This window comes from Bison bison, unplaced genomic scaffold (genome assembly GCF_000754665.1).
Source record: "Bison bison bison isolate TAMUID 2011002044 unplaced genomic scaffold, Bison_UMD1.0 scf7180017864492, whole genome shotgun sequence".
Lineage (NCBI taxonomy): Eukaryota > Metazoa > Chordata > Mammalia > Artiodactyla > Bovidae > Bison > Bison bison.
This window is the reverse complement of record NW_011495051.1, coordinates 6194904-6204813: the sequence shown is the minus strand read 5'-3', so window position 1 is coordinate 6204813 and position 9910 is coordinate 6194904. Positions and strand designations below refer to the sequence as shown.

The 9910-nt window shown below is 50.0% G+C and overlaps 1 long non-coding RNA gene across 2 annotated transcripts in view; it reads left to right on the top strand.

Annotated features, from left to right (window-relative positions):
• LOC104979759 overlaps positions 1–9910 on the top strand; it is a 22919-nt gene that overhangs the window by 12131 nt on the left and 878 nt on the right. The window contains exon 3 of one of the 2 annotated variants that reach the window (XR_824197.1): positions 1954–2051. The exons of the other annotated variant lie outside the window; for it this stretch is intronic. This is a non-coding gene — a long non-coding RNA (uncharacterized LOC104979759). Of the gene's footprint in view, positions 1–1953; positions 2052–9910 lie in introns of those variants that run through there. 2 annotated transcript variants of the gene reach the window in all.

The window sequence follows — 9910 nt, the reverse complement described above, 5'->3', positions numbered from 1 at the left end:
AGGAAGCACTGCCCCCCAGCTGTGTGTCCCTCTCCCCCCCAGGGCCTCACATTCCAGAGGTAGGAGTGTTCAAGCCTCTCATGGGCTTCCAATCCAGGGCGGGCCAAGGGTCAGGAGGAACCAGAAACTGCTTTTTCCTAGAAAGGTGGGGCAGGGGTAGACAGGCCAAAGGTTACTGAATAGAAACCCTCCATCGGGAGAGAAGGGGAGAAGCTCATCTGGGTCTGGATAGATAGGACCAGAAAGTGGCCACAGCAGGGCTCCTCCCTGACATTGGGGCCAGAGGATTCTTCCTGTTGGAGACAGGACCAGGCCTTGTAGGATCTGTAGCAGCATTTCTGCCTCCTCAGCTTCCCTCCCGCCGCCACAACTGTGACAATCTCTTCTCTCTCCAGACCTGGGCAGGTGGCCTCTCCACTGGCTTTCTATGCTCATGTTAAGGGCCCTCAGGTCACATCTGGGTCAGGTATTCAGGGAGCCTGCTGTTTTATGTGTCTGGTTCCCTCTGCCTGTTGTTCTCTGTTCCCCCACCCACCCTCCCTTCCTGCCACCTTCCAGAACTGAGCCTGATCTTGGGTGACCTCAGCCTGCAGCGGCTTGAAGCAGGATTTCAGTTCCCAGCCAGAGAATGAAGTCCAGCTGCAGCAGTGAGAGCACTGAATCCTAGCCACCAGACCACTAGGGACCAGGGGCCAGTGACCAAGCCCCTGGCCCGTCAGCTGTGCAGAAATGAGTTTTCACATAGAGACAGAAAGTAGTGAAACAAGTGAAGTGCTTATTAGGAGGAAAAAGGGATACGTGTGGATAGACACACGAGTGGGCTCGGAGAGACTCACGCCCTTGTGGTAATTTGAATCACTTTTATAGGGCATTCTCCTGGGTTTCCTCTGGCCAGCCATCTTGCTTTGTCTGGTTCTGAGCCCGTATTGGGTGATCTCAGTGTCCTCCCGTGTGTGCGTGCACATCTCTTAGCCAAGATGGATTCCAGCAAAGAGGCCTATGGGTAGGCTGACATCACTTACTACGAAGTGGTGCCCTCTCTCTTTTGACCATTTTGCGCATGCATAGTTGGGAAGGTCTCCTTGACTTTGAACATGAGGAATGTGTGGTCTTTTATTTGGACAGGGCCACCTTCTCTCTTGCTTCTGCTATTCTGGAGTTTCAGTCCACAGAGGACAAACTCGGCTGCTCAGCCTGGGGCCCATCCGTCTCTTGCCACAAGTCTGCACATCACTTCCCCTGAGGAGTGTTCCCTACCCTCCCTTAGGAGTTTGCCCCCCATGAGTGCTGTGGGAGGCAACAGAATTCCCTTCCCCCAGGATGTCATGTCCTGATGCCCAGAACCTAGGGATACATGGTACTGCACAGCAAGGGGACTCTGCAGGTTGATCAAGTTGAGGCTCTGGACATGAGAGGTGATCCTGGACTATCAGGATGGGCCAGCGTTAATCACAGGGATTCTTACGAAAGGGAGGCAGAAGGGTCCAGGTCAGAGAAGGAGATGTGATGACAGAAACAGAGGTCAGAGACAGGTTAAAAGAGGCCACACTGCTGGGTTTGAAGATGGAGGAAGGGGCCACAAGCCAAGGGATGCAGGTGGCTGTGAGAAACTTGGAAAAGGTCTGGGAACTGATTCTCCATGAGAGCCTTCCAGAAGGAACTGCCCTGTCAACACCTTGATTCTAGGACTTCCACCCCCCTGTGACTTAGGAGAATACTGGGAGTCAAGGCTATGGTGGACCAGACCTTCTCAGGCTTAGAACACTGGGGTGGAGAAACAGACACAATGACCAGTTTTTCTCCACAAATTAAGAAAGGTATGCACATAAAGCCACCAAAGTCACAGTCTTTGCTTCTCGTAGCTGACTTTGACAGGCTTCCCATGTTCTCCAACATGTCCTTGGCCAATTCTTTTCCCTTTTCGCTAGGAGAAGACTTTTCTGATTTTTACAGCAAACCTCAAAGGGAAGCAGTATGGACCTGCCAGAAGCAGAAGATATTAAGAAGAAGTGGCAAGAATATACAGAAGAACTATACAAAAAAGATCTTAATGGCCCAGATAACCATGATGGTATGATCACATCTAGAGCCAGATATTCTGGAATGTGAAGTCAAGTGGGCCTTAGGAAGCATCACTATGAACAAAGCTAGTGGAGGTGATGGAATTCCAGTTGAGCTATTTCAAATCCTAAAAGATGATGCTACTAAAGTACTGCACTCAATATGTCAGCAAATTTGGAAAACTCAGCAGTGGCCACAGGACTGGAAAAGGTCAGTTTTCATTCCAATCCAAAGAAAGGCAATGCCAAAGAATGTTCAAACTACAGCACAATTGCACTCATCTCACATGCTAGCAAGTTCAGTTAGGTCACTCAGTTGTGTCTGACTCTTTGCAACCCCATGGACTGCAGTATGCCAGGCTTCCCTGTCCATCACCAACTCCAGGAGCTAACTCAAACTCATGTCCATTGAGTCTGTGATGCCATCCAACCATCTCATCCTCTGTTGTCCCCTTCTCCTCCTGCCTTCAGTCTTACCCAGCATCAGGGTCTTTTCCAGTGAGTCAGTTCTTCGTATCGGGTGGCCAAAGGATTGGAGTTTCAGCTTCAGCATCAGTCCTTCCAATGACTATGCGGGACTGATTTCCTTTAGGTTGGACTGGTTGGATCTTCTTGCTGTCCAAGGGACTTTCAAGAGTCTTCTCCAACACGACAGTTCAAAAGCATCAATTCTTCAGAGCTCAGCTTCCTTTATGGTCCAACTCTCACCTCCATACATGACTACTGGAGAAACTATATCTTTGACTAGATGGACCTTTGTTGGCAAAGTAATGTCTCTGCTTTTTAATGTGCTGTCTAGGTTGGTCATAACTTTTCTTCCAAGGAGCAAGCATCTTTTAATCTCATGGCTGCATTCACCATCTGCAGTGATTTTGGAGCCCAAAAAAATAAAGTCTGTCACTGTTTCCATTGTTTCCCCATCTATTTGCCATGAAGTGATGGGACCAGATGCCATGATCTTAGTTTTCTGAATGTTGAATTTTAAGCCGGCTTTTTCACTCTTTTCTTTCACTTTCATCAAGAGTCTCTTTAGTTCTTTTTTGATTTCTGCCTTAAGTGTGGTGTCATCTGCATATCTGAGATTATTGATATTTCTCCTGACAATCTTGATTACAGCTTGTGCCTCATCCAGTCCAGCATTTCTCATGATGTACTCTGCATATAAGTTAAATAAGCAGCGTGACAGTATACAGCCTTGAGGTACTCCTTTCCTGAGTTGGAACCAATCTGTTGTTCCGTGTCCAGTTCTAACTGTTGCTTCTTGACCTGCATACAGATTTCTCAGGAGGCAGTTCAGGTGGTCTGGTCATCTCTTTAAGAATTTTCCACAGTTTGTTGTGATCCACACAGTCAAAGGCTTTGGCACAGTCAATAAAGCAGAAGTAGATACTTTTCTGGAACTTTCTCACTTTTTTGACGATCCATCGGATGTTGCTAGCAAAGTAATGCTCAAAATTCTCCAAGCCAGGCTTCAACAGTACATGAACCGAGAACTTCCAGATGTTCAAGCTGGATTTAGAAAAGGCAAAGGAAGTTGCCAACATCTGCTGGATCATAGAAAAAGCAAGAGTTCCAGAAAAACATCTACTTCTGCTTTATTGACTATGCCAAAGCCTTTGACTGTGTGGATCACAACAAACCGTGAAAAATTCTTAAAGAGATGGGAATACCAGACCACCTTACCTGCCTCCTGAGAAATCTGTATGCAGGTCAAGAAGCAATAGTTAGAACTGGACATGGAACAACAGACTGGTTCCAAATTGGGAAAGGAGTACTTCGAGGCTGTATATTGTCACACTGCTTATTTAACTTATATGCAGAGTACATCATGCAAAATGCTGGGCTGGATAAGGCACAAGCTGGAATCAAGATTGCCAGGAGAAATATCAATAACCTCACATATGCAGATGACACCACCCTTATGGCAGAAAGCAAAGAAGAATTAAAGAGCCTCTTGATGAAAGTGAAAGAGAGGAGTGAAAAAGCTGGCTTAAAACTCAACATTAAAAAAACGAAGATCATGGCATCTGATCCTATTACTTCATGGCAAATAGATGGGGAAAAAATGGAAACAGTGACAGACTATTTTCTTGGACTCCAAAATCACTGCAGATGGTGACTGCAGCCATGACATTAAAAGACGCCCCTTGCAAGAAAAGCTATGACCAACCTAGGCAAGTATATTAACAAGCAGAGACAAAGGTCAAGGAGCCACTGTGTATTTTGCTGACAAAGGTCTGTCTAGTCAAAGCTATAGTTTTTTTCCAGTAGTCATGTATGGATATGAGAGTTGGACTATAAAGAAAGCTGAGCTCTGAAGAATTGATGCTTTTGAACTGAAGTGTTGGAGAAGACTCTTGAGAGTCCCTTGGACAGCAAGGAGGTCCAACCTGTCAATTTTAGAGGAAATCAGTCCTGAATAGTCACTGGAAGGACTGATGCTGAAGCTGAAACTCCAATCCTTTGGCCACCTGATTCGAAGAACTGACTCATTGGAAAAGACCCTGATGCTGGGAAAGATTGAAGGCAGGAGGAGAAGGGGAAAACGGGATGAGATGGTTGGATGGCATTAACTGTCTCAATGGACATGATTTTGAGTAAGCTCCAGGAGTTAGTGATGGACAGGGAAGCCTGGTGTGCTGCAGTCTATGGGGTTGCAAAGAGTCTGAGATGACTGAGCGAGTGAACTTACTTACTTGAAAGGGAAAATGAGTCTTTAGTTGCAGAAGTTCACAGCCAAACAGATATATGATCTTTAAGGCACCTCAAAGCCTTCTGTCAGCAGCTAGAATCCCAACATAGGGTTTGTGTGGCCTCAGCCCTCTCCAAGAGGGACCAGGGCCGAAAACTTGGGAAAACGCTCTTGACACAGCAATGATGATCAACACAAAATGGGTTGTATCTCTGAAGCCAAAGGAGGTGACAGTCTTAGGGGAGGGGTGGCGAGGGGCCAAGGGTGACGGGCCACTGTTAGGCTTCAGTGGGAGCCAGGGCAGGAGTCCAAGAGTGGGAGGTGATGGGGGACAGTGAGGCAGGAGAGTAGAGACACCAGAGAGACTTGAAGGCTGTCCTTGGCATTCCTCCACTGCCAAAAAGGAGTGGCTGTGAAGCAGGCAAGAGGGGATGACAGGTGATGAGAGGAGAGAGGTGATGAGCATACTCATCGTGGGTTTTATTTTCTGTGTTTTATAATGTTTTGACATCTGCCAGCCTTGCTGATCTGGGACAGACTGCCCTTACAGCAGTCCTTAGAGATAGCAGGTAATGGAGCGAGCCTTTCCAATGCAGGGCAACCAATCCAGAGCTCAGACTCCAGGCAACTCTGTTGTCAGGCTCTCACACTCCTGGGACGCAAAATCCCCCTGCCCTAGTTCCCCCAGGGAGAGGTATTATACCAGCCAATCGGGGAGAGCCACTCCGCCCCTAGGGCCAGCCGAGAGTGTTCAAACTGGCCAGTCCCAAATCTCTTACCCTGCCTGGCCTGGCCTTCCCCAGGGAAGGCCCTGCTTTCTCCTTGCTCCTTCTGTTTTCCTACTGACTCTGGTGCTTCCCCAAGTTTCCCCGCATGGTGTGTTATGCCCCCTCCTCTTGGGATCTATGAGCAGCAAACTGTCTTCTCTATCACAATTTTTTTTATTTTAATTTTTTTCACTCTCACAATTTTTAAAAATATTAATCAGCTTTTGGTTGTGCTGGGTCTTTGATGCTGTGAGGGGTTACTTTCTAGTTGCAGTGTGCGGGCTTCTCACTGCGGTGGCTTCTCTTGTTGCACAGAGCATGGGCTCTAGGCACACGGGCTTCAGTAATTACCACTCACGGGCTCTAGAGCACAGGCTCAGTAGTTGTAGCACGTGGGCTTAGTTGCTTCTCAACATGTCAGATCTTCCCAGACTAGGGGTGGAACCTGTGTCCCCTACATTGGCAGGCAGATTCTTAACTACTGGACCACCAGGGAAGTCCCCATTATTGTGATTTCCGTGGGAAGGGTTGAATGAGGCTGGGTAAGCAGGCTTAGGACTTGCTAGTGTGAATCATTTCAGCAGGCTCTGGGACTAGAGCCTGTCCCTAGTTGTCTATTGCCTGGCCCTGGGGCGACCCGGGCTGGAGAATAGTGACCCTGAGTGTGGGAGCCTGATAGAAGAGGGAGTTAGGGTATGGGCTCTGGACTGGCTGGTTTGCATATGAAAGGTGCCCTTGAAAGGAGGCCATTTACTATCTCTGGGAATCTGCTAACCCTAGGAGGGGTAGTACCTTCAGAATCAGCAAGTCCCCAGCTGTCAAAACATCAGAATAAAAAAGACATGCTGGGAGCCTAGAGGTTTTTAAAGCAGTGAAATATTCAGTATAACACCATGATGATGGATAAACGTCCTTATACATTTTGTCCAGACATGTAGAATGTACAAGGGCTTCCCTGGTGGCGCTCATGGTAAAGAATCCACCTGCCAATGCAGGAGGTGCAGTTTTGTTCCCTTGGTCGGGAAGATCCCCTGGAGGAGGGCATGGCAACCCATTCTACTATTCTTGCCTGGGAAATCCCATGGGCAGAGGAGCCTGGTGGGCTGCAGTCATGAGACCGCAAAGAGTCGGGCACGACTGGAGTGACCGAGCACATGGAACGTACAACAGCAGGCGTGAACCCGAATGCAGACCCCGGACTTCGGATGATAGTGATTGGTCAGTGTAGGTTCATTGGCAGTAACGAACATGGCCCTGAGATGCAGGCTGTTGATAATGTGGGGCAGGGCATGGATGGGAAATCTCTGTACCTTCTCTCCAATTTTGCTGGGAAAATTAAACTGCCCTTAAAAAGTCAATAGAAAATGAAAGAAAAGAAACAGTGTAAAATTTTGAATTGACTGTGATCTGTGGCTGGAAATGCACTGTCCAGTAAGACAGACACCGGCCACATGTGGCTATTCAGCACTTACAGTGTACTGAAACTTTTCAATAAGCCATGTTTTGAACACTTCCTATGCAAAAAAGGGAAAATATCTCATAAATAATTTTTTTGATTGCATGTTGAAATGATATTATCTTGGCTTGTTGTTGTGTAGTCGCTGGTCATGTCTCTTTTGCAACCCCATGAATGGTAGCCCGCCCAGCTCCTTCCGTCCATGGGATTTCCCCAGGCAGGAATACTGCCATTTCCTCCTCCAGGGGATCTGTCCAACCCAGAGATTAAACCTGTGTCTCCTGCATTAGCAGGCAGATTCTTTACCACCGAGCCACCAGGGAAGCCCATTATCTTGGATGGATAGGGTTAAACAAAATACATTATTTAAAAAAAAGACATGCATAATACAGTTCCCAAAAAGTACATGTGGAATGAAGGAGTCAGACCTCAACTTGGAATCTGGCTGCCACTTACTTGGCCAGGTAACAACCTCTCCAGACCTCAGATGATTGTTTTTTCCCCTGTCCAGTGGGGATAAATATTAATCCCATTGCATTTGCTGTCACCTCAAGTCATTCTCTTTAGAGGAGCCCAACCCATCCCCAGCATCTTCCTGCCACCTCCAGATTTGAAGTAGTGATGCTTGTCTCCAAGGATCTTGCTTCATAACTTGCTACCTGTCTGCTCTGCACTGCTTACCCAGGGCACCCAGCCTAGTGCCTGGCATACAGTAGGTGTTCGCCACCTGTTTGTTGAATGAATAACAAATGGCCTCAAACAGGTGCTTGATGAGGATCAGTGACATCGCCGTCCCCCTTCCTGGCTGGGAGACATCTGCTTGCTCACTCCAGTCACCCCTGGGAATGTGGCTGGTATGTAACAGGTACCCAGAGACCTGTGTGGAAGGGCTGAGTGGAGCTCAGCATCCTCAAAGTAAAAATTGTTCATTTGTGTCCAACTCTGCGACCCCATGGAATTCTCCAGGCCAGAATACTGGAGTGGGTAGCCTTTCCCTTCTCTTGGCGATCTTGATCGAACCCAGGTCCCCCACATTGCAGGCAGATTCTTTACCAGCTGAGCCACAAGGGAAGCCCAAGAGTACTGGAGTAGGTAGCCTATCCCTTCTCCAGCGGATCTTCCCTACCCAGGAATTGAACTGGGGTCTCCTGCATTGCAGGAAGTTTCTTTACCAACTGAGCTATCAGGGAAGCCCCAGCATCTTCAAAGAGGGACTCATACCCATATGGGACCCTCTGCTCAGGACCCACCGCCCTCCCTCCCCGCATCACCCTTGCCCCAGCTGCCCCAGCCCCCACATGTTCAGTAGATGTAGGAGAAACACAAGGACTGAGGCCACAGCCAGTGGTGGTAGCCTGAGTACCCTGCCCAGGTCCCCTGGAACACAGAGGCAGCTGGTCGGTCTGGGGAGGGAAGCCCTTCAAATCTGACTTTTCAGGAGGCAGGCCAACCACATGGGGAACACAGTAAAATGGGTCACACAAGGAACTAAGTCCCTGAAAGTCAGGCCAGAGGCTTGCAAGCCATCCTTCAAAACAAAACAAAACCAAAAAAAAGCACTTTTCCTTCCTTCCTCCAGTTGCCTGGCAACCACTGTACATCTGGACCAGAGAGAGAGGCAGCTGGGTACAACCGGAGCCCAGGCCTGGCAGACAGGATACCCGGGGTCTGCTGTGTGGAGTCAGGATGGTGGGGGGTGGGGTGGGGACGGCATCCCAGCGGCTTCTCTCAGAGGCACCTGAACCAGGACCCGGGGGCACCAAAGGTTCAGGAGGCAGGCAGCATGGGGGTTGGAGGTGTGATGCAAAAGCAACTGCAGGAGGCCCTCCACCCAGGATCCTTCCTGATGAGCCCAGGCCTCTGCTCAGTGGCCTTCCCTCCATTAGGAGATGGCCCCCTTTCCTTCACAGTATTTAAGAAATAAAAGTTGGATTTTCCTGGCCAAAGAATAAAAAATAAAAAGGGTCTCTGAGACCCTCAGTCTCCTCTGTAAAATTGGTCAACTGTTAGGAGCACCTGGGAGGTCTTCCAGCAGAGAAATGAGTGAGCCGGGTACCCAGACCCCCGAGAGGAGCTCACTCCAAAGGCAGTGGTTGGTATTTCCCTTCACCCAGCCACCTGGCTGCCCCATTCTGCAGTCCGGCCATCCGAGAGGTGCACTGAGCTGTGCCCCTGCCCCCTACCGCTCACCCTGCACTGCATCCTGTCCTGCGGACCCTGGGGTGTGGTCAGTCCCTGAATTTGGCTCAGCTGCAGGCTGGCGGTGACTCACAACGGCCTCATGCTCAGAGCTGGGGACTGGGGAGCAGGAGGCGGCTTTGTCCTCTGCGCTGTGTTCGCACATGCAGAGAAGAGGGTCCCCTCGCTGGGGACAGTTTACCCTGACCACCTCCGGGAGCTGCGGGAACATAGGCCTCCCCTTGCTCAGCCGAGCCCTGACCGTGGAGGTCTGGCCCCACAATCAGCAACTGCGATCCTCGAAACTCCAGGTCTCCACCCAGGGGCCTTAGTCCTGAAGCATCTTGTCCGCCGCTCAGACACTTGAGAGCAAAAACTCCTGCCTGCCCTGCGTGCTGGTTCCTCAGACCCCTTGCTCCTTTTTAAGGCTGCTGGTGGGACCAACTGTGAGCGGTGGGGAGGTGGGCTTGCTCACGGGGAACCTCCGCCCCTACTGAGTAACGCCACGTCTTGGCCGCTGCCCGCCGACCGGGCAGGCAGGGACGGTAGGCCTTAGCGGAGAGGCTGACCCCGGCCCGCCACGCCGCGTCCCCAAGCCCGCAGCCACGCGGAACCGCGTCCTGGACCAGCCTCACCTACTCCGGGAGAGGGAGCGGCCACGGCCACCGGCGCAGGACCGCTGGTCTCCGGGCCTCTGAGTCCGTAAGCACCGCCCTGGTCTCAGCCCCAGTCAGAAAGCCCCGCCTCGGCGCTCAGT